Genomic DNA, 22,067 nt, shown 5'->3' on the forward strand with positions numbered 1-22,067 from the left:
CAGGCAGATTCCCTCCTGGGGCGCTTAGTTCTCTTGCTTTAGTGCCCTGCTTTGTTTGGAGACTGTTTGCGGACAGCAGCACACACAGCGGAAAGGTGCGCGCTGGCCAGCTCCAAGTCTCGGCAGATAGAAGCGCAAGCGAGGCACCGGCTCGCAGTTTGTCCCGGGCATGGGAAGCAGCATGCTGCATGCCCAGAACACATCCCCCTGTATCCTGCCTGCCACGGGACTGCTTCTGAGCACGGAGGCACGTCTACAAGCCAGCTGAGATGGGCTTTGCCTAAGAGTGAGGGAAGTGTCGAGTGGAACAAGGGATGTGCTGCACAGCTTCCCTCGCAGGCAGATTCCCTCCTGGGACGCGAACTTCTCATGCCTTAGTGCCCTGCTTTGTTTGGAGACTGTTTGCGGACAGCAGCACACACAGCGGGAAGGTGCGCTCTGATTGGCTCCAAGTCTTGGCAGATAGAAGCGCAAGCTAGGCACCGGCTCGCAGTTTGTCCCGGGCATGGGAAGCAGCATGCTGCGTGCCCAGAACACATCTCGCACTGTCCTGCCTGCCACGGGACTGCTTCTGAGCACGGAGGCACGTCTACAAGCCAGCTGAGATGGGCTTTGCCTAAGAGTGAGGGAAGTGGCGAGCGGAACAAGGGATGTGCTGCACAGCTTCCCTCGCAGGCAGATTCCCTCCTGGGACGCTTACTTCTCATGCCTTAGCGCCCTGCTTTGTTTGGAGGCTGTTTGCGGACAGCAGCACACACAGCGGGAAGGTGCGCGCTGGCCAGCTCCAAGTCTCGGCAGATAGAAGCGCAAGCGAGGCACCGGCTCGCAGTTTGTCCCGGGCATGGGAAGCAGCATGCTGCATGCCCAGAACACATCTCGCACTGTCCTGCCTGCCACAGGGCTGTTTCTGAGCACGGAGGCATGCCTACAAGGCAGCTGAGATGGGCTTTGCCTGAGAGTCAGGGAAGTGTCGAGTGGAACAAGGGATGTGCTGCACAGCTTCCCTCGCAGGCAGATTCCCTCCTGGGGCGCTTAGTTCTCTTGCTTTAGTGCCCTGCTTTGTTTGGAGACTGTTTGCGGACAGCAGCACACACAGCGGAAAGGTGCGCGCTGGCCAGCTCCAAGTCTCGGCAGATAGAAGCGCAAGTGAGGCACCGGCTCGCAGTTTGTCCCGGGCATGGGAAGCAGCATGCTGCGTGCCCAGAACACATCCCCCTGTATCCTGCCTGCCACGGGACTGCTTCTGAGCACGGAGGCACGCCTACAAGCCAGCTGAGATGGGCTTTGCCTAAGAGTGAGGGAAGTGTCGAGTGGAACAAGGGATGTGCTGCACAGCTTCCCTCGCAGGCAGATTCCCTCCTGGGGCGCTTAGTTCTCTTGCTTTAGTGCCCTGCTTTGTTTGGAGACTGTTTGCGGACAGCAGCACACACAGCGGGAAGGTGCGCGCTGGCCAGCTCCAAGTCTCGGCAGATAGAAGCGCAAGCGAGGCACCGGCTCGCAGTTTGTCCCGGGCATGGGAAGCAGCATGCTGCATGCCCAGAACACATCCCCCTGTCTCCTGCCTGCCACGGGACTGCTTCTGAGCACGGAGGCACGCCTACAAGCCAGCTGAGATGGGCTTTGCCTAAGAGTGAGGGAAGTGTCGAGTGGAACAAGGGATGTGCTGCACAGCTTCCCTCGCAGGCAGATTCCCTCCTGGGACGCTTACTTCTCATGCCTTAGTGCCCTGCTTTGTTTGGAGGCTGTTTGCGGACAGCAGCACACACAGCGGGAAGGTGCGCGCTGGCCAGCTCCAAGTCTCGGCAGATAGAAGCGCAAGCGAGGCACCGGCTCGCAGTTTGTCCCGGGCATGGGAAGCAGCATGCTGCATGCCCAGAACACATCTCGCACTGTCCTGCCTGCCACAGGGCTGTTTCTGAGCACGGAGGCATGCCTACAAGGCAGCTGAGATGGGCTTTGCCTGAGAGTCAGGGAAGTGTCGAGTGGAACAAGGGATGTGCTGCACAGCTTCCCTCGCAGGCAGATTCCCTCCTGGGGCGCTTAGTTCTCTTGCTTTAGTGCCCTGCTTTGTTTGGAGGCTGTTTGCGGACAGCAGCACACACAGCGGGAAGGTGCGCGCTGGCCAGCTCCAAGTCCGGCAGATAGAAGCACAAGCGAGGCACCGGCTCGCAGTTTGTCCCGGGCATGGGAAGCAGCATGCTGCGTGCCCAGAACACATCCCCCTGTATCCTGCCTGCCACGGGACTGCTTCTGAGCACGGAGGCATGCCTACAAGCCAGCTGAGATGGGCTTTGCCTAAGAGTGAGGGAAGTGTCGAGTGGAACAAGGGAACTGCTGCACAGCTTCCCTCGCAGGCAGATTCCCTCCTGGGGCGCTTAGTTCTCTTGCTTTAGTGCCCTGCTTTGTTTGGAGACTGTTTGCGGACAGCAGCACACACAGCGGGAAGGTGCGCGCTGGCCAGCTCCAAGTCTCGGCAGATAGAAGCGCAAGCGAGGCACCGGCTCGCAGTTTGTCCCGGGCATGGGAAGCAGCATGCTGCGTGCCCAGAACACATCCCCCTGTATCCTGCCTGCCACGGGATTGCTTCTGAGCACGGAGGCACGTCTACAAGCCAGCTGAGATGGGCTTTGCCTAAGAGTGAGGGAAGTGGCGAGCGGAACAAGGGATGTGCTGCACAGCTTCCCTCGCAGGCAGATTCCCTCCTGGGGCGCTTACTTCTCTTGCCTTAGCGCCCTGCTTTGTTTGGAGGCTGTTTGCGGACAGCAGCACACACAGCGGGAAGGTGCGCGCTGGCCAGCTCCAAGTCTCGGCAGATAGAAGCGCAAGCGAGGCACCGGCTCGCAGTTTGTCCCGGGCATGGGAAGCAGCATGCTGCCTGCCCAGAACACATCCCCCTGTATCCTGCCTGCCACGGGACTGCTTCTGAGCACGGAGGCACGCCTACAAGCCAGCTGAGATGGGCTTTGCCTAAGAGTCAGGGAAGTGTCGAGTGGAACAAGGGATGTGCTGCACAGCTTCCCTCGCAGGCAGATTCCCTCCTGGGGCGCTTAGTTCTCTTGCTTTAGTGCCCTGCTTTGTTTGGAGGCTGTTTGCGGACAGCAGCACACACAGCGGGAAGGTGCGCGCTGGCCAGCTCCAAGTCCGGCAGATAGAAGCGCAAGCGAGGCACCGGCTCGCAGTTTGTCCCGGGCATGGGAAGCAGCATGCTGCGTGCCCAGAACACATCTCGCACTGTCCTGCCTGCCACAGGGCTGTTTCTGAGCACGGAGGCATGCCTACAAGGCAGCTGAGATGGGCTTTGCCTGAGAGTCAGGGAAGTGTCGAGTGGAACAAGGGATGTGCTGCACAGCTTCCCTCGCAGGCAGATTCCCTCCTGGGACGCTTACTTCTCATGCCTTAGTGCCCTGCTTTGTTTGGAGGCTGTTTGCGGACAGCAGCACACACAGCGGGAAGGTGCGCTCTGATCGGCTCCAAGTCTCGGCAGATAGAAGCGCAAGCGAGGCACCGGCTCGCAGTTTGTCCCGGGCATGGGAAGCAGCATGCTGCGTGCCCAGAACACATCCCCCTGTATCCTGCCTGCCACGGGACTGCTTCTGAGCACGGAGGCTCACCTACAAGCCAGCTGAGATGGGCTTTGCCTAAGAGTCAGGGAAGTGTCGAGTGGAACAAGGGATGTGCTGCACAGCTTCCCTCGCAGGCAGATTCCCTCCTGGGGCGCTTAGTTCTCTTGCTTTAGTGCCCTGCTTTGTTTGGAGGCTGTTTGCGGACAGCAGCACACACAGCGGGAAGGTGCGCGCTGGCCAGCTCCAAGTCCGGCAGATAGAAGCGCAAGCGAGGCACCGGCTCACAGTTTGTCCCGGACATGGGAAGCAGCATGCTGCGTGCCCAGAACACATCCCCCTGTATCCTGCCTGCCACGGGACTGCTTCTGAGCACGGAGGCACGTCTACAAGCCAGCTGAGATGGGCTTTGCCTAAGAGTCAGGGAAGTGGCGAGCGGAACAAGGGATGTGCTGCACAGCTTCCCTCGCAGGCAGATTCCCTCCTGGGACGCTTACTTCTCTTGCCTTAGCGCCCTGCTTTGTTTGGAGGCTGTTTGCGGACAGCAGCACACACAGCAGGAAGGTGCGCGCTGGCCAGCTCCAAGTCTCGGCAGATAGAAGCGCAAGCGAGGCACCGGCTCGCAGTTTGTCCCGGGCATGGGAAGCAGCATGCTGCGTGCCCAGAACACATCCCCCTGTATCCTGCCTGCCACGGGACTGCTTCTGAGCACGGAGGCACGCCTACAAGCCAGCTGAGATGGGCTTTGCCTAAGAGTGAGGGAAGTGTCGAGTGGAACAAGGGAACTGCTGCACAGCTTCCCTCGCAGGCAGATTCCCTCCTGGGGCGCTTAGTTCTCTTGCTTTAGTGCCCTGCTTTGTTTGGAGACTGTTTGCGGACAGCAGCACACACAGCGGGAAGGTGCACGCTGGCCAGCTCCAAGTCTCGGCAGATAGAAGCGCAAGCGAGGCACCGGCTCGCAGTTTGTCCCGGGCATGGGAAGCAGCATGCTGCATGCCCAGAACACATCCCCCTGTATCCTGCCTGCCACGGGACTGCTTCTGAGCACGGAGGCACGTCTACAAGCAAGTTGAGATGGGCTTTGCCTAAGAGTGAGGGAAGTGTCGAGTGGAACAAGGGAACTGCTGCACAGCTTCCCTCGCAGGCAGATTCCCTCCTTGGACGCTTAGTTCTCTTGCTTTAGTGCCCTGCTTTGTTTGGAGACTGTTTGCGGACAGCAGCACACACAGCGGGAAGGTGCGCGCTGGCCAGCTCCAAGTCCGGCAGATAGAAGCGCAAGCGAGGCACCGGCTCGCAGTTTGTCCCGGGCATGGGAAGCAGCATGCTGCGTGCCCAGAACACATCCCCCTGTATCCTGCCTGCCACGGGACTGCTTCTGAGCAATGAGGCTCGCCTACAAGCCAGCTGAGATGGGCTTTGACTAAGAGTCAGGGAAGTGTCGAGTGGAACAAGGGAACTGCTGCACAGCTTCCCTCGCAGGCAGATTCCCTCCTGGGGCGCTTACTTCTCTTGCTTTAGTGCCCTGCTTTGTTTGGAGGCTGTTTGCGGACAGCAGCACACACAGCGGGAAGGTGCGCGCTGGCCAGCTCCAAGTCCGGCAGATAGAAGCGCAAGCGAGGCACCGGCTCGCAGTTTGTCCCGGGCATGGGAAGCAGCATGCTGCGTGCCCAGAACACATCCCCCTGTACCCTGCCTGCCACGGCACTGCTTCTGAGCACGGAGGCACGTCTACAAGCCAGCTGAGATGGGCTTTGCCTAAGAGTCAGGGAAGTGGCGAGTGGAACAAGGGAACTGCTGCACAGCTTCCCTCGCAGGCAGATTCCCTCCTGGGGCGCTTACTTCTCATGCCTTAGTGCCCTGCTTTGTTTGGAGGCTGTTTGCGGACAGCAGCACACACAGCGGGAAGGTGCGCTCTGATCGGCTCCAAGTCTCGGCAGATAGAAGCGCAAGCGAGGCACCGGCTCGCAGTTTGTCCCGGGCATGGGAAGCAGCATGCTGCGTGCCCAGAATACATCCCCCTGTATCCTGCCTGCCACGGGACTGCTTCTGAGCATGGAGGCATGCCTACAAGCCAGCTGAGATGGGCTTTGCCTAAGAGTGAGGGAAGTGTCGAGTGGAACAAGGGATGTGCTGCACAGCTTCCCTCGCAGGCAGATTCCCTCCTGGGGCGCTTAGTTCTCTTGCTTTAGTGCCCTGCTTTGTTTGGAGACTGTTTGCGGACAGCAGCACACACAGCGGGAAGGTGCGCTCTGATCGGCTCCAAGTCTCGGCAGATAGAAGCGCAAGCGAGGCACCGGCTCGCAGTTTGTCCCGGGCATGGGAAGCAGCATGCTGCATGCCCAGAACACATCTCGCACTGTCCTGCCTGCCACAGGACTGTTTCTGAGCACGGAGGCACGCCTACAAGCCAGCTGAGATGGGCTTTGCCTAAGAGTGAGGGAAGTGTCGAGTGGAACAAGGGAACTGCTGAACAGCTTCCCTCGCAGGCAGATTCCCTCCTGGGGCGCTTACTTCTCTTGCCTTAGTGCCCTGCTTTGTTTGGAGGCTGTTTGCGGACAGCAGCACACACAGCGGGAAGGTGCGCGCTGGCCAGCTCCAAGTCCGGCAGATAGAAGCGCAAGCGAGGCACCGGCTCGCAGTTTGTCCCGGGCATGGGAAGCAGCATGCTGCGTGCCCAGAACACATCCCCCTGTATCCTGCCTGCCACAGGGCTGTTTCTGAGCACGGAGGCACACCTACAAAGGGAGTTGAGATGGGCTTTGCCTAAGAGTGAGGGAAGTGGCGAGTGGAACAAGGGATGTGCTGCACAGCTTCCCTCGCAGGCAGATTCGCTGCTGGGACGCTTACTTCTCTTGCCTTAGTGCCCTGCTTTGTTTGGAGGCTGTTTGCGGACAGCAGCACACACAGCGGGAAGGTGCGCGCTGGCCAGCTCCAAGTCTCGGCAGATAGAAGCGCAAGCGAGGCACCGGCTCGCAGTTTGTCCCGGGCATGGGAAGCAGCATGCTGCGTGCCCAGAACACATCCCCCTGTATCCTGCCTGCCACGGGACTGCTTCTGAGCACGGAGGCACGCCTACAAGCCAGCTGAGATGGGCTTTGCCTAAGAGTGAGGGAAGTGTCGAGTGGAACAAGGGATGTGCTGCACAGCTTCCCTCGCAGGCAGATTCCCTCCTGGGACGCTTAGTTCTCTTGCTTTAGTGCCCTGCTTTGTTTGGAGGCTGTTTGCGGACAGCAGCACACACAGCGGGAAGGTGCGCTCTGATCGGCTCCAAGTCTCGGCAGATAGAAGCGCAAGCGAGGCACCGGCTCGCAGTTTGTCCCGGGCATGGGAAGCAGCATGCTGCGTGCCCAGAACACATCCCCCTGTATCCTGCCTGCCACGGGACTGCTTCTGAGCACGGAGGCACGCCTACAAGCCAGCTGAGATGGTCTTTGCCTAAGAGTGAGGGAAGTGGCGAGCGGAACAAGGGATGTGCTGCACAGCTTCCCTCACAGGCACATTCCCTCCTGGGACGCTTACTTCTCTTGCCTTAGCGCCCTGCTTTGTTTGGAGGCTGTTTGCGGACAGCAGCACACACAGCGGGAAGGTGCGCGCTGGCCAGCTCCAAGTCTCGGCAGATAGAAGCGCAAGCGAGGCACCGGCTCGCAGTTTGTCCCGGGCATGGGAAGCAGCATACTGCATGCCCAGAACACATCCCCCTGTATCCTGCCTGCCACGGGACTGCTTCTGAGCACGTAGGCATGCCTACAAGCCAGCTGAGATGGGCTTTGCCTAAGAGTGAGGGAAGTGTCGAGTGGAACAAGGGATGTGCTGCACAGCTTCCCTCGCAGGCAGATTCCCTCCTGGGGCGCTTAGTTCTCTTGCTTTAGTGCCCTGCTTTGTTTGGAGACTGTTTGCGGACAGCAGCACACACAGCGGGAAGGTGCGCGCTGGCCAGCTCCAAGTCCGGCAGATAGAAGCGCAAGCGAGGCACCGGCTCGCAGTTTGTCCCGGGCATGGGAAGCAGCATGCTGCGTGCCCAGAACACATCCCCCTGTATCCTGCCTGCCACGGGGCTGCTTCTGAGCACGGAGGCACGTCTACAAGCCAGCTGAGATGGGCTTTGCCTAAGAGTCAGGGAAGTGTCGAGTGGAACAAGGGAACTGCTGAACAGCTTCCCTCGCAGGCAGATTCCCTCCTGGGACGCTTACTTCTCTTGCCTTAGTGCCCTGCTTTGTTTGGAGGCTGTTTGCGGACAGCAGCACACACAGCGGGAAGGTGCGCTCTGATCGGCTCCAAGTCTCGGCAGATAGAAGCGCAAGCGAGGCACCGGCTCGCAGTTTGTCCCGGGCATCGGAAGCAGCATGCTGCGTGCCCAGAATACATCCCCCTGTATCCTGCCTGCCACGGGACTGCTTCTGAGCACGGAGGCTCGCCTACAAGCCAGCTGAGATGGGCTTTGCCTAAGAGTGAGGGAAGTGTCGAGTGGAACAAGGGATGTGCTGCACAGCTTCCCTCGCAGGCAGATTCCCTCTTGGGGCGCTTACTTCTCTTGCTTTAGTGCCCTGCTTTGTTTGGAGACTTTTTGCGGACAGCAGCACACACAGCGGGAAGGTGCGCTCTGATCGGCTCCAAGTCTCGGCAGATAGAAGCGCAAGCGAGGCACCGGCTCGCAGTTTGTCCCGGGCATGGGAAGCAGCATGCTGCATGCCCAGAACACATCTCGCACTGTCCTGCCTGCCACAGGACTGTTTCTGAGCACGGAGGCACGCCTACAAGCAAGTTGAGATGGGCTTTGCCTAAGAGTGAGGGAAGTGTCGAGTGGAACAAGGGAACTGCTGCACAGCTTCCCTCGCAGGCAGATTCCCTCCTGGGGCGCTTAGTTCTCTTGCTTTAGTGCCCTGCTTTGTTTGGAGACTGTTTGCGGACAGCAGCACACACAGCGGGAAGGTGCGCGCTGGCCAGCTCCAAGTCTCGGCAGATAGAAGCGCAAGCGAGGCACCGGCTCGCAGTTTGTCCCGGGCATGGGAAGCAGCATGCTGCGTGCCCAGAACACATCCCCCTGTATCCTGCCTGCCACGGGACTTCTTCTGAGCACGGAGGCATGCCTACAAGCCAGCTGAGATGGGCTTTGCCTAAGAGTGAGGGAAGTGTCGAGTGGAACAAGGGATGTGCTGCACAGCTTCCCTCGCAGGCAGATTCCCTCCTGGGGCGCTTACTTCTCTTGCCTTAGTGCCCTGCTTTGTTTGGAGGCTGTTTGCGGACAGCAGCACACACAGCGGGAAGGTGCGCGCTGGCCAGCTCCAAGTCCGGCAGATAGAAGCGCAAGCGAGGCACCGGCTCGCAGTTTGTCCCGGGCATGGGAAGCAGCATGCTGCGTGCCCAGAACACATCCCCCTGTATCCTGCCTGCCACAGGGCTGTTTCTGAGCACGGAGGCTCGCCTACAAGCCAGCTGAGATGGGCTTTGCCTAAGAGTGAGGGAAGTGTCGAGTGGAACAAGGGATGTGCTGCACAGCTTCCCTCGCAGGCAGATTCCCTCCTGGGGCGCTTACTTCTCTTGCTTTAGTGCCCTGCTTTGTTTGGAGACTTTTTGTGGACAGCAGCACACACAGCGGGAAGGTGCGCTCTGATCGGCTCCAAGTCTCGGCAGATAGAAGCGCAAGCCAGGCACCGGCTCGCAGTTTGTCCCGGGCATGGTAAGCAGCATGCTGCATGCCCAGAACACATCTCGCACTGTCCTGCCTGCCACAGGACTGTTTCTGAGCACGGAGGCACGCCTACAAGCAAGTTGAGATGGGCTTTGCCTAAGAGTGAGGGAAGTGTCGAGTGGAACAAGGGAACTGCTGAACAGCTTCCCTCGCAGGCAGATTCCCTCCTGGGGCGCTTAGTTCTCTTGCTTTAGTGCCCTGCTTTGTTTGGAGACTGTTTGCGGACAGCAGCACACACAGCGGGAAGGTGCGCGCTGGCCAGCTCCAAGTGCGGCAGATAGAAGCGCAAGCGAGGCACCGGCTCGCAGTTTGTCCCGGGCATGGGAAGCAGCATGCTGCGTGCCCAGAACACATCCCCCTGTATCCTGCCTGCCACGGGACTGCTTCTGAGCACGGAGGCATGCCTACAAGCCAGCTGAGATGGGCTTTGCCTAAGAGTCAGGGAAGTGTCGAGTGGAACAAGGGATGTGCTGCACAGCTTCCCTCGCAGGCAGATTCCCTCCTGGGGCGCTTAATTCTCTTGCCTTAGTGCCCTGCTTTGTTTGGAGGCTGTTTGCGGACAGCAGCACACACAGCGGGAAGGTGCGCGCTGGCCAGCTCCAAGTCCGGCAGATAGAAGCGCAAGCGAGGCACCGGCTCGCAGTTTGTCCCGGGCATGGGAAGCAGCATGCTGCGTGCCCAGAACACATCCCCCTGTATCCTGCCTGCCACGGGACTGCTTCTGAGCACGGAGGCATGCCTACAAGCCAGCTGAGATGGGCTTTGCCTAAGAGTGAGGGAAGTGTCGAGTGGAACAAGGGATGTGCTGCACAGCTTCCCTCGCAGGCAGATTCCCTCCTGGGGCGCTTAGTTCTCTTGCTTTAGTGCCCTGCTTTGTTTGGAGGCTGTTTGCGGACAGCAGCACACACAGCGGGAAGGTGCGCTCTGATCGGCTCCAAGTCTCGGCAGATAGAAGCGCAAGCGAGGCACCGGCTCGCAGTTTGTCCCGGGCATGGGAAGCAGCATGCTGCGTGCCCAGAACACATCCCCCTGTATCCTGCCTGCCACGGGACTGCTTCTGAGCACGGAGGCTCGCCTACAAGCCAGCTGAGATGGGCTTTGCCTAAGAGTGAGGGAAGTGTCGAGTGGAACAAGGGATGTGCTGCACAGCTTCCCTCGCAGGCAGATTCCCTCCTGGGACGCTTACTTCTCTTCCTTTAGTGCCCTGCTTTGTTTGGAGGCTGTTTGCGGACAGCAGCACACACAGCGGGAAGGTGCGCGCTGGCCAGCTCCAAGTCCGGCAGATAGAAGCGCAAGCGAGGCACCGGCTCGCAGTTTGTCCCGGGCATGGGAAGCAGCATGCTGCGTGCCCAGAACACATCCCCCTGTATCCTGCCTGCCACGGGACTGCTTCTGAGCACGGAGGCACGCCTACAAGCCAGCTGAGATGGGCTTTGCCTAAGAGTGAGGGAAGTGGCGAGTGGAACAAGGGATGTGCTGCACAGCTTCCCTCGCAGGCAGATTCCCTCCTGGGACGCTTACTTCTCTTGCCTTAGCGCCCTGCTTTGTTTGGAGGCTGTTTGCGGACAGCAGCACACACAGCGGGAAGGTGCGCGCTGGCCAGCTCCAAGTCTCGGCAGATAGAAGCGCAAGCGAGGCACCGGCTCGCAGTTTGTCCCGGGCATGGGAAGCAGCATGCTGCATGCCCAGAACACATCCCCCTGTATCCTGCCTGCCACGGGACTGCTTCTGAGCACGGAGGCATGCCTACAAGCCAGCTGAGATGGGCTTTGCCTAAGAGTGAGGGAAGTGTCGAGTGGAACAAGGTAGTGCTGCACAGCTTCCCTCGCAGGCAGATTCCCTCCTGGGGCGCTTAGTTCTCTTGCTTTAGTGCCCTGCTTTGTTTGGAGACTGTTTGCGGACAGCAGCACACACAGCGGGAAGGTGCGCGCTGGCCAGCTCCAAGTCTCGGCAGATAGAAGCGCAAGCGAGGCACCGGCTCGCAGTTTGTCCTGGGCATGGGAAGCAGCATGCTGCATGCCCAGAACACATCCCCCTGTATCCTGCCTGCCACGGGACTGCTTCTGAGCACGGAGGCACGTCTACAAGCAAGTTGAGATGGGCTTTGCCTAAGAGTCAGGGAAGTGGCGAGCGGAACAAGGGATGTGCTGCACAGCTTCCCTCGCAGGCAGATTCCCTCCTGGGACGCTTACTTCTCTTGCTTTAGTGCCCTGCTTTGTTTGGAGACTGTTTGCGGACAGCAGCACACACAGCGGGAAGGTGCGCGCTGGCCAGCTCCAAGTCCGGCAGATAGAAGTGCAAGCGAGGCACCGGCTCGCAGTTTGTCCCGGGCATCGGAAGCAGCATGCTGCGTGCCCAGAATACATCCCCCTGTATCCTGCCTGCCACGGGACTGCTTCTGAGCACGGAGGCTCGCCTACAAGCCAGCTGAGATGGGCTTTGCCTAAGAGTGAGGGAAGTGTCGAGTGGAACAAGGGATGTGCTGCACAGCTTCCCTCGCAGGCAGATTCCCTCCTGGGGCGCTTACTTCTCTTGCTTTAGTGCCCTGCTTTGTTTGGAGACTGTTTGCGGACAGCAGCACACACAGCGGGAAGGTGCGCTCTGATCGGCTCCAAGTCTCGGCAGATAGAAGCGCAAGCCAGGCACCGGCTCGCAGTTTGTCCCGGGCATGGGAAGCAGCATGCTGCATGCCCAGAACACATCTCGCACTGTCCTGCCTGCCACAGGACTGTTTCTGAGCACGGAGGCACGCCTACAAGCAAGTTGAGATGGGCTTTGCCTAAGAGTGAGGGAAGTGTCGAGTGGAACAAGGGAACTGCTGAACAGCTTCCCTCGCAGGCAGATTCCCTCCTGGGGCGCTTAGTTCTCTTGCTTTAGTGCCCTGCTTTGTTTGGAGACTGTTTGCGGACAGCAGCACACACAGCGGAAAGGTGCGCGCTGGCCAGCTCCAAGTGCGGCAGATAGAAGCGCAATGAGGCACCGGCTCGCAGTTTGTCCCGGGCATGGGAAGCAGCATGCTGCGTGCCCAGAACACATCCCCCTGTATCCTGCCTGCCACGGGACTGCTTCTGAGCACGGAGGCATGCCTACAAGCCAGCTGAGATGGGCTTTGCCTAAGAGTCAGGGAAGTGGCGAGTGGAACAAGGGATGTGCTGCACAGCTTCCCTCGCAGGCAGATTCCCTCCTGGGACGCTTACTTCTCTTGCCTTAGCGCCCTGCTTTGTTTGGAGGCTGTTTGCGGACAGCAGCACACACAGCGGGAAGGTGCGCGCTGGCCAGCTCCAAGTCCGGCAGATAGAAGCGCAAGCGAGGCACCGGCTCGCAGTTTGTCCCGGGCATGGTAAGCAGCATGCTGCGTGCCCAGAACACATCTCGCACTGTCCTGCCTGCCACAGGGCTGTTTCTGAGCACGGAGGCACGCCTACAAGCAAGTTGAGATGGGCTTTGCCTAAGAGTGAGGGAAGTGTCGAGTGGAACAAGGGAACTGCTGCACAGCTTCCCTCGCAGGCAGATTCCCTCCTGGGGCGCTTAGTTCTCTTGCTTTAGTGCCCTGCTTTGTTTGGAGACTGTTTGCGGACAGCAGCACACACAGCGGGAAGGTGCGCGCTGGCCAGCTCCAAGTCCGGCAGATAGAAGCGCAAGCGAGGCACTGGCTCGCAGTTTGTCCCGGGCATGGGAAGCAGCATGCTGCGTGCCCAGAACACATCCCCCTGTATCCTGCCTGCCACGGGACTGCTTCTGAGCACGGAGGCACGTCTACAAGCCAGCTGAGATGGGCTTTGCCTAAGAGTCAGGGAAGTGGCGAGCGGAACAAGGGATGTGCTGCACAGCTTCCCTCGCAGGCAGATTCCCTCCTGGGACGCTTACTTCTCTTGCCTTAGCGCCCTGCTTTGTTTGGAGGCTGTTTGCGGACAGCAGCACACACAGCGGGAAGGTGCGCGCTGGCCAGCTCCAAGTCTCGGCAGATAGAAGCGCAAGCGAGGCACCGGCTCGCAGTTTGTCCCGGGCATGGGAAGCAGCATGCTGCATGCCCAGAACACATCCCCCTGTATCCTGCCTGCCACGGGACTGCTTCTGAGCACGGAGGCACGTCTACAAGCCAGCTGAGATGGGCTTTGCCTAAGAGTGAGGGAAGTGTCGAGTGGAACAAGGGATGTGCTGCACAGCTTCCCTCGCAGGCAGATTCCCTCCTGGGGCGCTTACTTCTCTTGCTTTAGTGCCCTGCTTTGTTTGGAGACTGTTTGCGGACAGCAGCACACACAGCGGGAAGGTGCGCGCTGGCCAGCTCCAAGTCCGGCAGATAGAAGCGCAAGCGAGGCACCGGCTCGCAGTTTGTCCCGGGCATGGGAAGCAGCATGCTGCGTGCCCAGAATACATCCCCCTGTATCCTGCCTGCCACGGGACTGCTTCTGAGCACGGAGGCTCGCCTACAAGCCAACTGAGATGGGCTTTGCCTAAGAGTGAGGGAAGTGTCGAGTGGAACAAGGGATGTGCTGCACAGCTTCCCTCGCAGGCAGATTCCCTCCTGGGACGCTTACTTCTCATGCCTTAGTGCCCTGCTTTGTTTGGAGGCTGTTTGCGGACAGCAGCACACACAGCGGGAAGGTGCGCTCTGATCGGCTCCAAGTCTCGGCAGATAGAAGCGCAAGCCAGGCACCGGCTCGCAGTTTGTCCCGGGCATGGGAAGCAGCATGCTGCGTGCCCAGAACACATCTCGCACTGTCCTGCCTGCCACAGGGCTGTTTCTGAGCACGGAGGCACGCCTACAAGCAAGTTGAGATGGGCTTTGCCTAAGAGTGAGGGAAGTGTCGAGTGGAACAAGGGAACTGCTGAACAGCTTCCCTCGCAGGCAGATTCCCTCCTGGGGCGCTTAGTTCTCTTGCTTTAGTGCCCTGCTTTGTTTGGAGACTGTTTGCGGACAGCAGCACACACAGCGGGAAGGTGCGCGCTGGCCAGCTCCAAGTGCGGCAGATAGAAGCGCAATGAGGCACCGGCTCGCAGTTTGTCCCGGGCATGGGAAGCAGCATGCTGCGTGCCCAGAACACATCCCCCTGTATCCTGCCTGCCACGGGACTGCTTCTGAGCACGGAGGCATGCCTACAAGCCAGCTGAGATGGGCTTTGCCTAAGAGTCAGGGAAGTGTCGAGTGGAACAAGGGATGTGCTGCACAGCTTCCCTCGCAGGCAGATTCCCTCCTGGGGCGCTTACTTCTCTTGCCTTAGTGCCCTGCTTTGTTTGGAGGCTGTTTGCGGACAGCAGCACACACAGCGGGAAGGTGCGCGCTGGCCAGCTCCAAGTCTCGGCAGATAGAAGCGCAAGCGAGGCACCGGCTCGCAGTTTGTCCCGGGCATGGGAAGCAGCATGCTGCGTGCCCAGAACACATCCCCCTGTATCCTGCCTGCCACAGGGCTGTTTCTGAGCACGGAGGCACACCTACAAAGGGAGTTGAGATGGGCTTTGCCTAAGAGTGAGGGAAGTGTCGAGTGGAACAAGGGATGTGCTGCACAGCTTCCCTCGCAGGCAGATTCGCTCCTGGGACGCTTACTTCTCTTGCCTTAGCGCCCTGCTTTGTTTGGAGGCTGTTTGCGGACAGCAGCACACACAGCGGGAAGGTGCGCGCTGGCCAGCTCCAAGTCTCGGCAGATAGAAGCGCAAGCGAGGCACCGGCTCGCAGTTTGTCCCGGGCATGGGAAGCAGCATGCTGCGTGCCCAGAACACATCTCGCACTGTCCTGCCTGCCACAGGGCTGTTTCTGAGCACGGAGGCACGCCTACAAGCAAGTTGAGATGGGCTTTGCCTAAGAGTGAGGGAAGTGTCGAGTGGAACAAGGGAACTGCTGCACAGCTTCCCTCGCAGGCAGATTCCCTCCTGGGGCGCTTAGTTCTCTTGCTTTAGTGCCCTGCTTTGTTTGGAGACTGTTTGCGGACAGCAGCACACACAGCGGGAAGGTGCGCGCTGGCCAGCTCCAAGTCCGGCAGATAGAAGCGCAAGCGAGGCACTGGCTCGCAGTTTGTCCCGGGCATGGGAAGCAGCATGCTGCGTGCCCAGAACACATCCCCCTGTATCCTGCCTGCCACGGGACTGCTTCTGAGCACGGAGGCACGTCTACAAGCCAGCTGAGATGGGCTTTGCCTAAGAGTCAGGGAAGTGGCGAGCGGAACAAGGGATGTGCTGCACAGCTTCCCTCGCAGGCAGATTCCCTCCTGGGGCGCTTAGTTCTCTTGCTTTAGTGCCCTGCTTTGTTTGGAGACTGTTTGCGGACAGCAGCACACACAGCGGGAAGGTGCGCGCTGGCCAGCTCCAAGTCCGGCAGATAGAAGTGCAAGCGAGGCACCGGCTCGCAGTTTGTCCCGGGCATGGGAAGCAGCATGCTGCGTGCCCAGAATACATCCCCCTGTATCCTGCCTGCCACGGGACTGCTTCTGAGCACGGAGGCTCGCCTACAAGCCAGCTGAGATGGGCTTTGCCTAAGAGTGAGGGAAGTGTCGAGTGGAACAAGGGATGTGCTGCACAGCTTCCCTCGCAGGCAGATTCCCTCCTGGGGCGCTTACTTCTCTTGCTTTAGTGCCCTGCTTTGTTTGGAGACTGTTTGCGGACAGCAGCACACACAGCGGGAAGGTGCGCTCTGATCGGCTCCAAGTCTCGGCAGATAGAAGCGCAAGCCAGGCACCGGCTCGCAGTTTGTCCCGGGCATGGGAAGCAGCATGCTGCATGCCCAGAACACATCTCGCACTGTCCTGCCTGCCACAGGACTGTTTCTGAGCACGGAGGCACGCCTACAAGCAAGTTGAGATGGGCTTTGCCTAAGAGTGAGGGAAGTGTCGAGTGGAACAAGGGAACTGCTGAACAGCTTCCCTCGCAGGCAGATTCCCTCCTGGGGCGCTTAGTTCTCTTGCTTTAGTGCCCTGCTTTGTTTGGAGACTGTTTGCGGACAGCAGCACACACAGCGGGAAGGTGCGCGCTGGCCAGCTCCAAGTCCGGCAGATAGAAGCGCAATGAGGCACCGGCTCGCAGTTTGTCCCGGGCATGGGAAGCAGCATGCTGCGTGCCCAGAACACATCCCCCTGTATCCTGCCTGCCACGGGACTGCTTCTGAGCACGGAGGCATGCCTACAAGCCAGCTGAGATGGGCTTTGCCTAAGAGTGAGGGAAGTGTCGAGTGGAACAAGGGATGTGCTGCACAGCTTCCCTCGCAGGCAGATTCCCTCCTGGGACGCTTACTTCTCTTGCCTTAGCGCCCTGCTTTGTTTGGAGGCTGTTTGCGGACAGCAGCACACACAGCGGGAAGGTGCGCGCTGGCCAGCTCCAAGTCTCGGCAGATAGAAGCGCAAGCGAGGCACCGGCTCGCAGTTTGTCCCGGGCATGGGAAGCAGCATGCTGCGTGCCCAGAACACATCCCCCTGTATCCTGCCTGCCACAGGGCTGTTTCTGAGCACGGAGGCACACCTACAAAGGGAGTTGAGATGGGCTTTGCCTAAGAGTGAGGGAAGTGTCGAGTGGAACAAGGGATGTGCTGCACAGCTTCCCTCGCAGGCAGATTCGCTCCTGGGACGCTTACTTCTCTTGCCTTAGCGCCCTGCTTTGTTTGGAGGCTGTTTGCGGACAGCAGCACACACAGCGGGAAGGTGCGCGCTGGCCAGCTCCAAGTCTCGGCAGATAGAAGCGCAAGCGAGGCACCGGCTCGCAGTTTGTCCCGGGCATGGGAAGCAGCATGCTGCGTGCCCAGAACACATCCCCCTGTATCCTGCCTGCCACGGGACTGCTTCTGAGCACGGAGGCACGTCTACAAGCCAGCTGAGATGGGCTTTGCCTAAGAGTGAGGGAAGTGGCGAGCGGAACAAGGGATGTGCTGCACAGCTTCCCTCGCAGGCAGATTCCCTCCTGGGACGCTTACTTCTCTTGCCTTAGCGCCCTGCTTTGTTTGGAGGCTGTTTGCGGACAGCAGCACACACAGCGGGAAGGTGCGCGCTGGCCAGCTCCAAGTCTCGGCAGATAGAAGCGCAAGCGAGGCACCGGCTCGCAGTTTGTCCCGGGCATGGGAAGCAGCATGCTGCATGCCCAGAACACATCCCCCTGTATCCTGCCTGCCACGGGACTGCTTCTGAGCACGGAGGCACGTCTACAAGCCAGCTGAGATGGGCTTTGCCTAAGAGTGAGGGAAGTGTCGAGTGGAACAAGGGATGTGCTGCACAGCTTCCCTCGCAGGCAGATTCCCTCCTGGGGCGCTTACTTCTCTTGCTTTAGTGCCCTGCTTTGTTTGGAGACTGTTTGCGGACAGCAGCACACACAGCGGGAAGGTGCGCGCTGGCCAGCTCCAAGTCCGGCAGATAGAAGCGCAAGCGAGGCACCGGCTCGCAGTTTGTTCCGGGCATGGGAAGCAGCATGCTGCGTGCCCAGAATACATCCCCCTGTATCCTGCCTGCCACGGGACTGCTTCTGAACACGGAGGCTCGCCTACAAGCCAACTGAGATGGGCTTTGCCTAAGAGTGAGGGAAGTGTCGAGTGGAACAAGGGATGTGCTGCACAGCTTCCCTCGCAGGCAGATTCCCTCCTGGGACGCTTACTTCTCATGCCTTAGTGCCCTGCTTTGTTTGGAGGCTGTTTGCGGACAGCAGCACACACAGCGGGAAGGTGCGCTCTGATCGGCTCCAAGTCTCGGCAGATAGAAGCGCAAGCCAGGCACCGGCTCGCAGTTTGTCCCGGGCATGGGAAGCAGCATGCTGCGTGCCCAGAACACATCTCGCACTGTCCTGCCTGCCACAGGGCTGTTTCTGAGCACGGAGGCACGCCTACAAGCAAGTTGAGATGGGCTTTGCCTAAGAGTGAGGGAAGTGTCGAGTGGAACAAGGGAACTGCTGAACAGCTTCCCTCGCAGGCAGATTCCCTCCTGGGGCGCTTAGTTCTCTTGCTTTAGTGCCCTGCTTTGTTTGGAGACTGTTTGCGGACAGCAGCACACACAGCGGGAAGGTGCGCGCTGGCCAGCTCCAAGTGCGGCAGATAGAAGCGCAATGAGGCACCGGCTCGCTGTTTGTCCCGGGCATGGGAAGCAGCATGCTGCGTGCCCAGAACACATCCCCCTGTATCCTGCCTGCCACGGGACTGCTTCTGAGCACGGAGGCATGCCTACAAGCCAGCTGAGATGGGCTTTGCCTTAGAGTCAGGGAAGTGGCGAGTGGAACAAGGGATGTGCTGCACAGCTTCCCTCGCAGGCAGATTCCCTCCTGGGGCGCTTACTTCTCTTGCCTTAGTGCCCTGCTTTGTTTGGAGGCTGTTTGCGGACAGCAGCACACACAGCGGGAAGGTGCGCGCTGGCCAGCTCCAAGTCTCGGCAGATAGAAGCGCAAGCGAGGCACCGGCTCGCAGTTTGTCCCGGGCATGGGAAGCAGCATGCTGCGTGCCCAGAACACATCCCCCTGTATCCTGCCTGCCACAGGGCTGTTTCTGAGCACGGAGGCACACCTACAAAGGGAGTTGAGATGGGCTTTGCCTAAGAGTGAGGGAAGTGTCGAGTGGAACAAGGGATGTGCTGCACAGCTTCCCTCGCAGGCAGATTCGCTCCTGGGACGCTTACTTCTCTTGCCTTAGTGCCCTGCTTTGTTTGGAGGCTGTTTGCGGACAGCAGCACACACAGCGGGAAGGTGCGCGCTGGCCAGCTCCAAGTCTCGGCAGATAGAAGCGCAAGCGAGGCACCGGCTCGCAGTTTGTCCCGGGCATGGGAAGCAGCATGCTGCGTGCCCAGAACACATCTCGCACTGTCCTGCCTGCCACAGGGCTGTTTCTGAGCACGGAGGCACGCCTACAAGCAAGTTGAGATGGGCTTTGCCTAAGAGTGAGGGAAGTGTCGAGTGGAACAAGGGAACTGCTGCACAGCTTCCCTCGCAGGCAGATTCCCTCCTGGGGCGCTTAGTTCTCTTGCTTTAGTGCCCTGCTTTGTTTGGAGACTGTTTGCGGACAGCAGCACACACAGCGGGAAGGTGCGCGCTGGCCAGCTCCAAGTCCGGCAGATAGAAGCGCAAGCGAGGCACTGGCTCGCAGTTTGTCCCGGGCATGGGAAGCAGCATGCTGCGTGCCCAGAACACATCCCCCTGTATCCTGCCTGCCACGGGACTGCTTCTGAGCACGGAGGCACGTCTACAAGCCAGCTGAGATGGGCTTTGCCTAAGAGTCAGGGAAGTGGCGAGCGGAACAAGGGATGTGCTGCACAGCTTCCCTCGCAGGCAGATTCCCTCCTGGGACGCTTACTTCTCTTGCCTTAGCGCCCTGCTTTGTTTGGAGGCTGTTTGCGGACAGCAGCACACACAGCGGGAAGGTGCGCGCTGGCCAGCTCCAAGTCTCGGCAGATAGAAGCGCAAGCGAGGCACCGGCTCGCAGTTTGTCCCGGGCATGGGAAGCAGCATGCTGCATGCCCAGAACACATCCCCCTGTATCCTGCCTGCCACGGGACTGCTTCTGAGCACGGAGGCACGTCTACAAGCCAGCTGAGATGGGCTTTGCCTAAGAGTCAGGGAAGTGTCGAGTGGAACAAGGGATGTGCTGCACAGCTTCCCTCGCAGGCAGATTCCCTCCTGGGGCGCTTACTTCTCTTGCTTTAGTGCCCTGCTTTGTTTGGAGACTGTTTGCGGACAGCAGCACACACAGCGGGAAGGTGCGCGCTGGCCAGCTCCAAGTCCGGCAGATAGAAGCGCAATGAGGCACCGGCTCGCAGTTTGTCCCGGGCATGGGAAGCAGCATGCTGCGTGCCCAGAACACATCCCCCTGTATCCTGCCTGCCACGGGACTGCTTCTGAGCACGGAGGCATGCCTACAAGCCAGCTGAGATGGGCTTTGCCTAAGAGTCAGGGAAGTGGCGAGTGGAACAAGGGATGTGCTGCACAGCTTCCCTCGCAGGCAGATTCCCTCCTGGGGCGCTTACTTCTCTTGCCTTAGTGCCCTGCTTTGTTTGGAGGCTGTTTGCGGACAGCAGCACACACAGCGGGAAGGTGCGCGCTGGCCAGCTCCAAGTCTCGGCAGATAGAAGCGCAAGCGAGGCACCGGCTCGCAGTTTGTCCCGGGCATGGGAAGCAGCATGCTGCGTGCCCAGAACACATCCCCCTGTATCCTGCCTGCCACAGGGCTGTTTCTGAGCACGGAGGCACACCTACAAAGGGAGTTGAGATGGGCTTTGCCTAAGAGTGAGGGAAGTGTCGAGTGGAACAAGGGATGTGCTGCACAGCTTCCCTCGCAGGCAGATTCGCTCCTGGGACGCTTACTTCTCTTGCCTTAGCGCCCTGCTTTGTTTGGAGGCTGTTTGCGGACAGCAGCACACACAGCGGGAAGGTGCGCGCTGGCCAGCTCCAAGTCTCGGCAGATAGAAGCGCAAGCGAGGCACCGGCTCGCAGTTTGTCCCGGGCATGGGAAGCAGCATGCTGCGTGCCCAGAACACATCTCGCACTGTCCTGCCTGCCACAGGGCTGTTTCTGAGCACGGAGGCACGTCTACAAGCCAGCTGAGATGGGCTTTGCCTAAGAGTGAGGGAAGTGGCGAGTGGAACAAGGGATGTGCTGCACAGCTTCCCTCGCAGGCAGATTCCCTCCTGGGGCGCTTAGTTCTCTTGCTTTAGTGCCCTGCTTTGTTTGGAGACTGTTTGCGGACAGCAGCACACACAGCGGGAAGGTGCGCGCTGGCCAGCTCCAAGTCTCGGCAGATAGAAGCGCAAGCGAGGCACCGGCTCGCAGTTTGTCCTGGGCATGGGAAGCAGCATGCTGCATGCCCAGAACACATCCCCCTGTATCCTGCCTGCCACGGGACTGCTTCTGAGCACGGAGGCACGCCTACAAGCCAGCTGAGATGGGCTTTGCCTAAGAGTCAGGGAAGTGTCGAGTGGAACAAGGGATGTGCTGCACAGCTTCCCTCGCAGGCAGATTCCCTCCTGGGACGCTTACTTCTCTTGCCTTAGCGCCCTGCTTTGTTTGGAGACTGTTTGCGGACAGCAGCACACACAGCGGGAAGGTGCGCGCTGGCCAGCTCCAAGTCTCGGCAGATAGAAGCGCAAGCGAGGCACCGGCTCGCAGTTTGTCCCGGGCATGGGAAGCAGCATGCTGCGTGCCCAGAACACATCTCGCACTGTCCTGCCTGCCACAGGGCTGTTTCTGAGCACGGAGGCACGCCTACAAGCAAGTTGAGATGGGCTTTGCCTAAGAGTGAGGGAAGTGTCGAGTGGAACAAGGGAACTGCTGCACAGCTTCCCTCGCAGGCAGATTCCCTCCTGGGGCGCTTAGTTCTCTTGCTTTAGTGCCCTGCTTTGTTTGGAGACTGTTTGCGGACAGCAGCACACACAGCGGGAAGGTGCGCGCTGGCCAGCTCCAAGTCCGGCAGATAGAAGCGCAAGCGAGGCACTGGCTCGCAGTTTGTCCCGGGCATGGGAAGCAGCATGCTGCGTGCCCAGAACACATCCCCCTGTATCCTGCCTGCCACGGGACTGCTTCTGAGCACGGAGGCACGTCTACAAGCCAGCTGAGATGGGCTTTGCCTAAGAGTCAGGGAAGTGGCGAGCGGAACAAGGGATGTGCTGCACAGCTTCCCTCGCAGGCAGATTCCCTCCTGGGACGCTTACTTCTCTTGCCTTAGCGCCCTGCTTTGTTTGGAGGCTGTTTGCGGACAGCAGCACACACAGCGGGAAGGTGCGCGCTGGCCAGCTCCAAGTCTCGGCAGATAGAAGCGCAAGCGAGGCACCGGCTCGCAGTTTGTCCTGGGCATGGGAAGCAGCATGCTGCATGCCCAGAACACATCCCCCTGTATCCTGCCTGCCACGGGACTGCTTCTGAGCACGGAGGCACGT

The sequence above is a fragment of the Rhea pennata genome, unplaced genomic scaffold (assembly GCF_028389875.1).
Source record: "Rhea pennata isolate bPtePen1 unplaced genomic scaffold, bPtePen1.pri scaffold_31, whole genome shotgun sequence".
In the NCBI taxonomy this organism is placed as follows: Eukaryota; Metazoa; Chordata; class Aves; order Rheiformes; family Rheidae; genus Rhea; species Rhea pennata.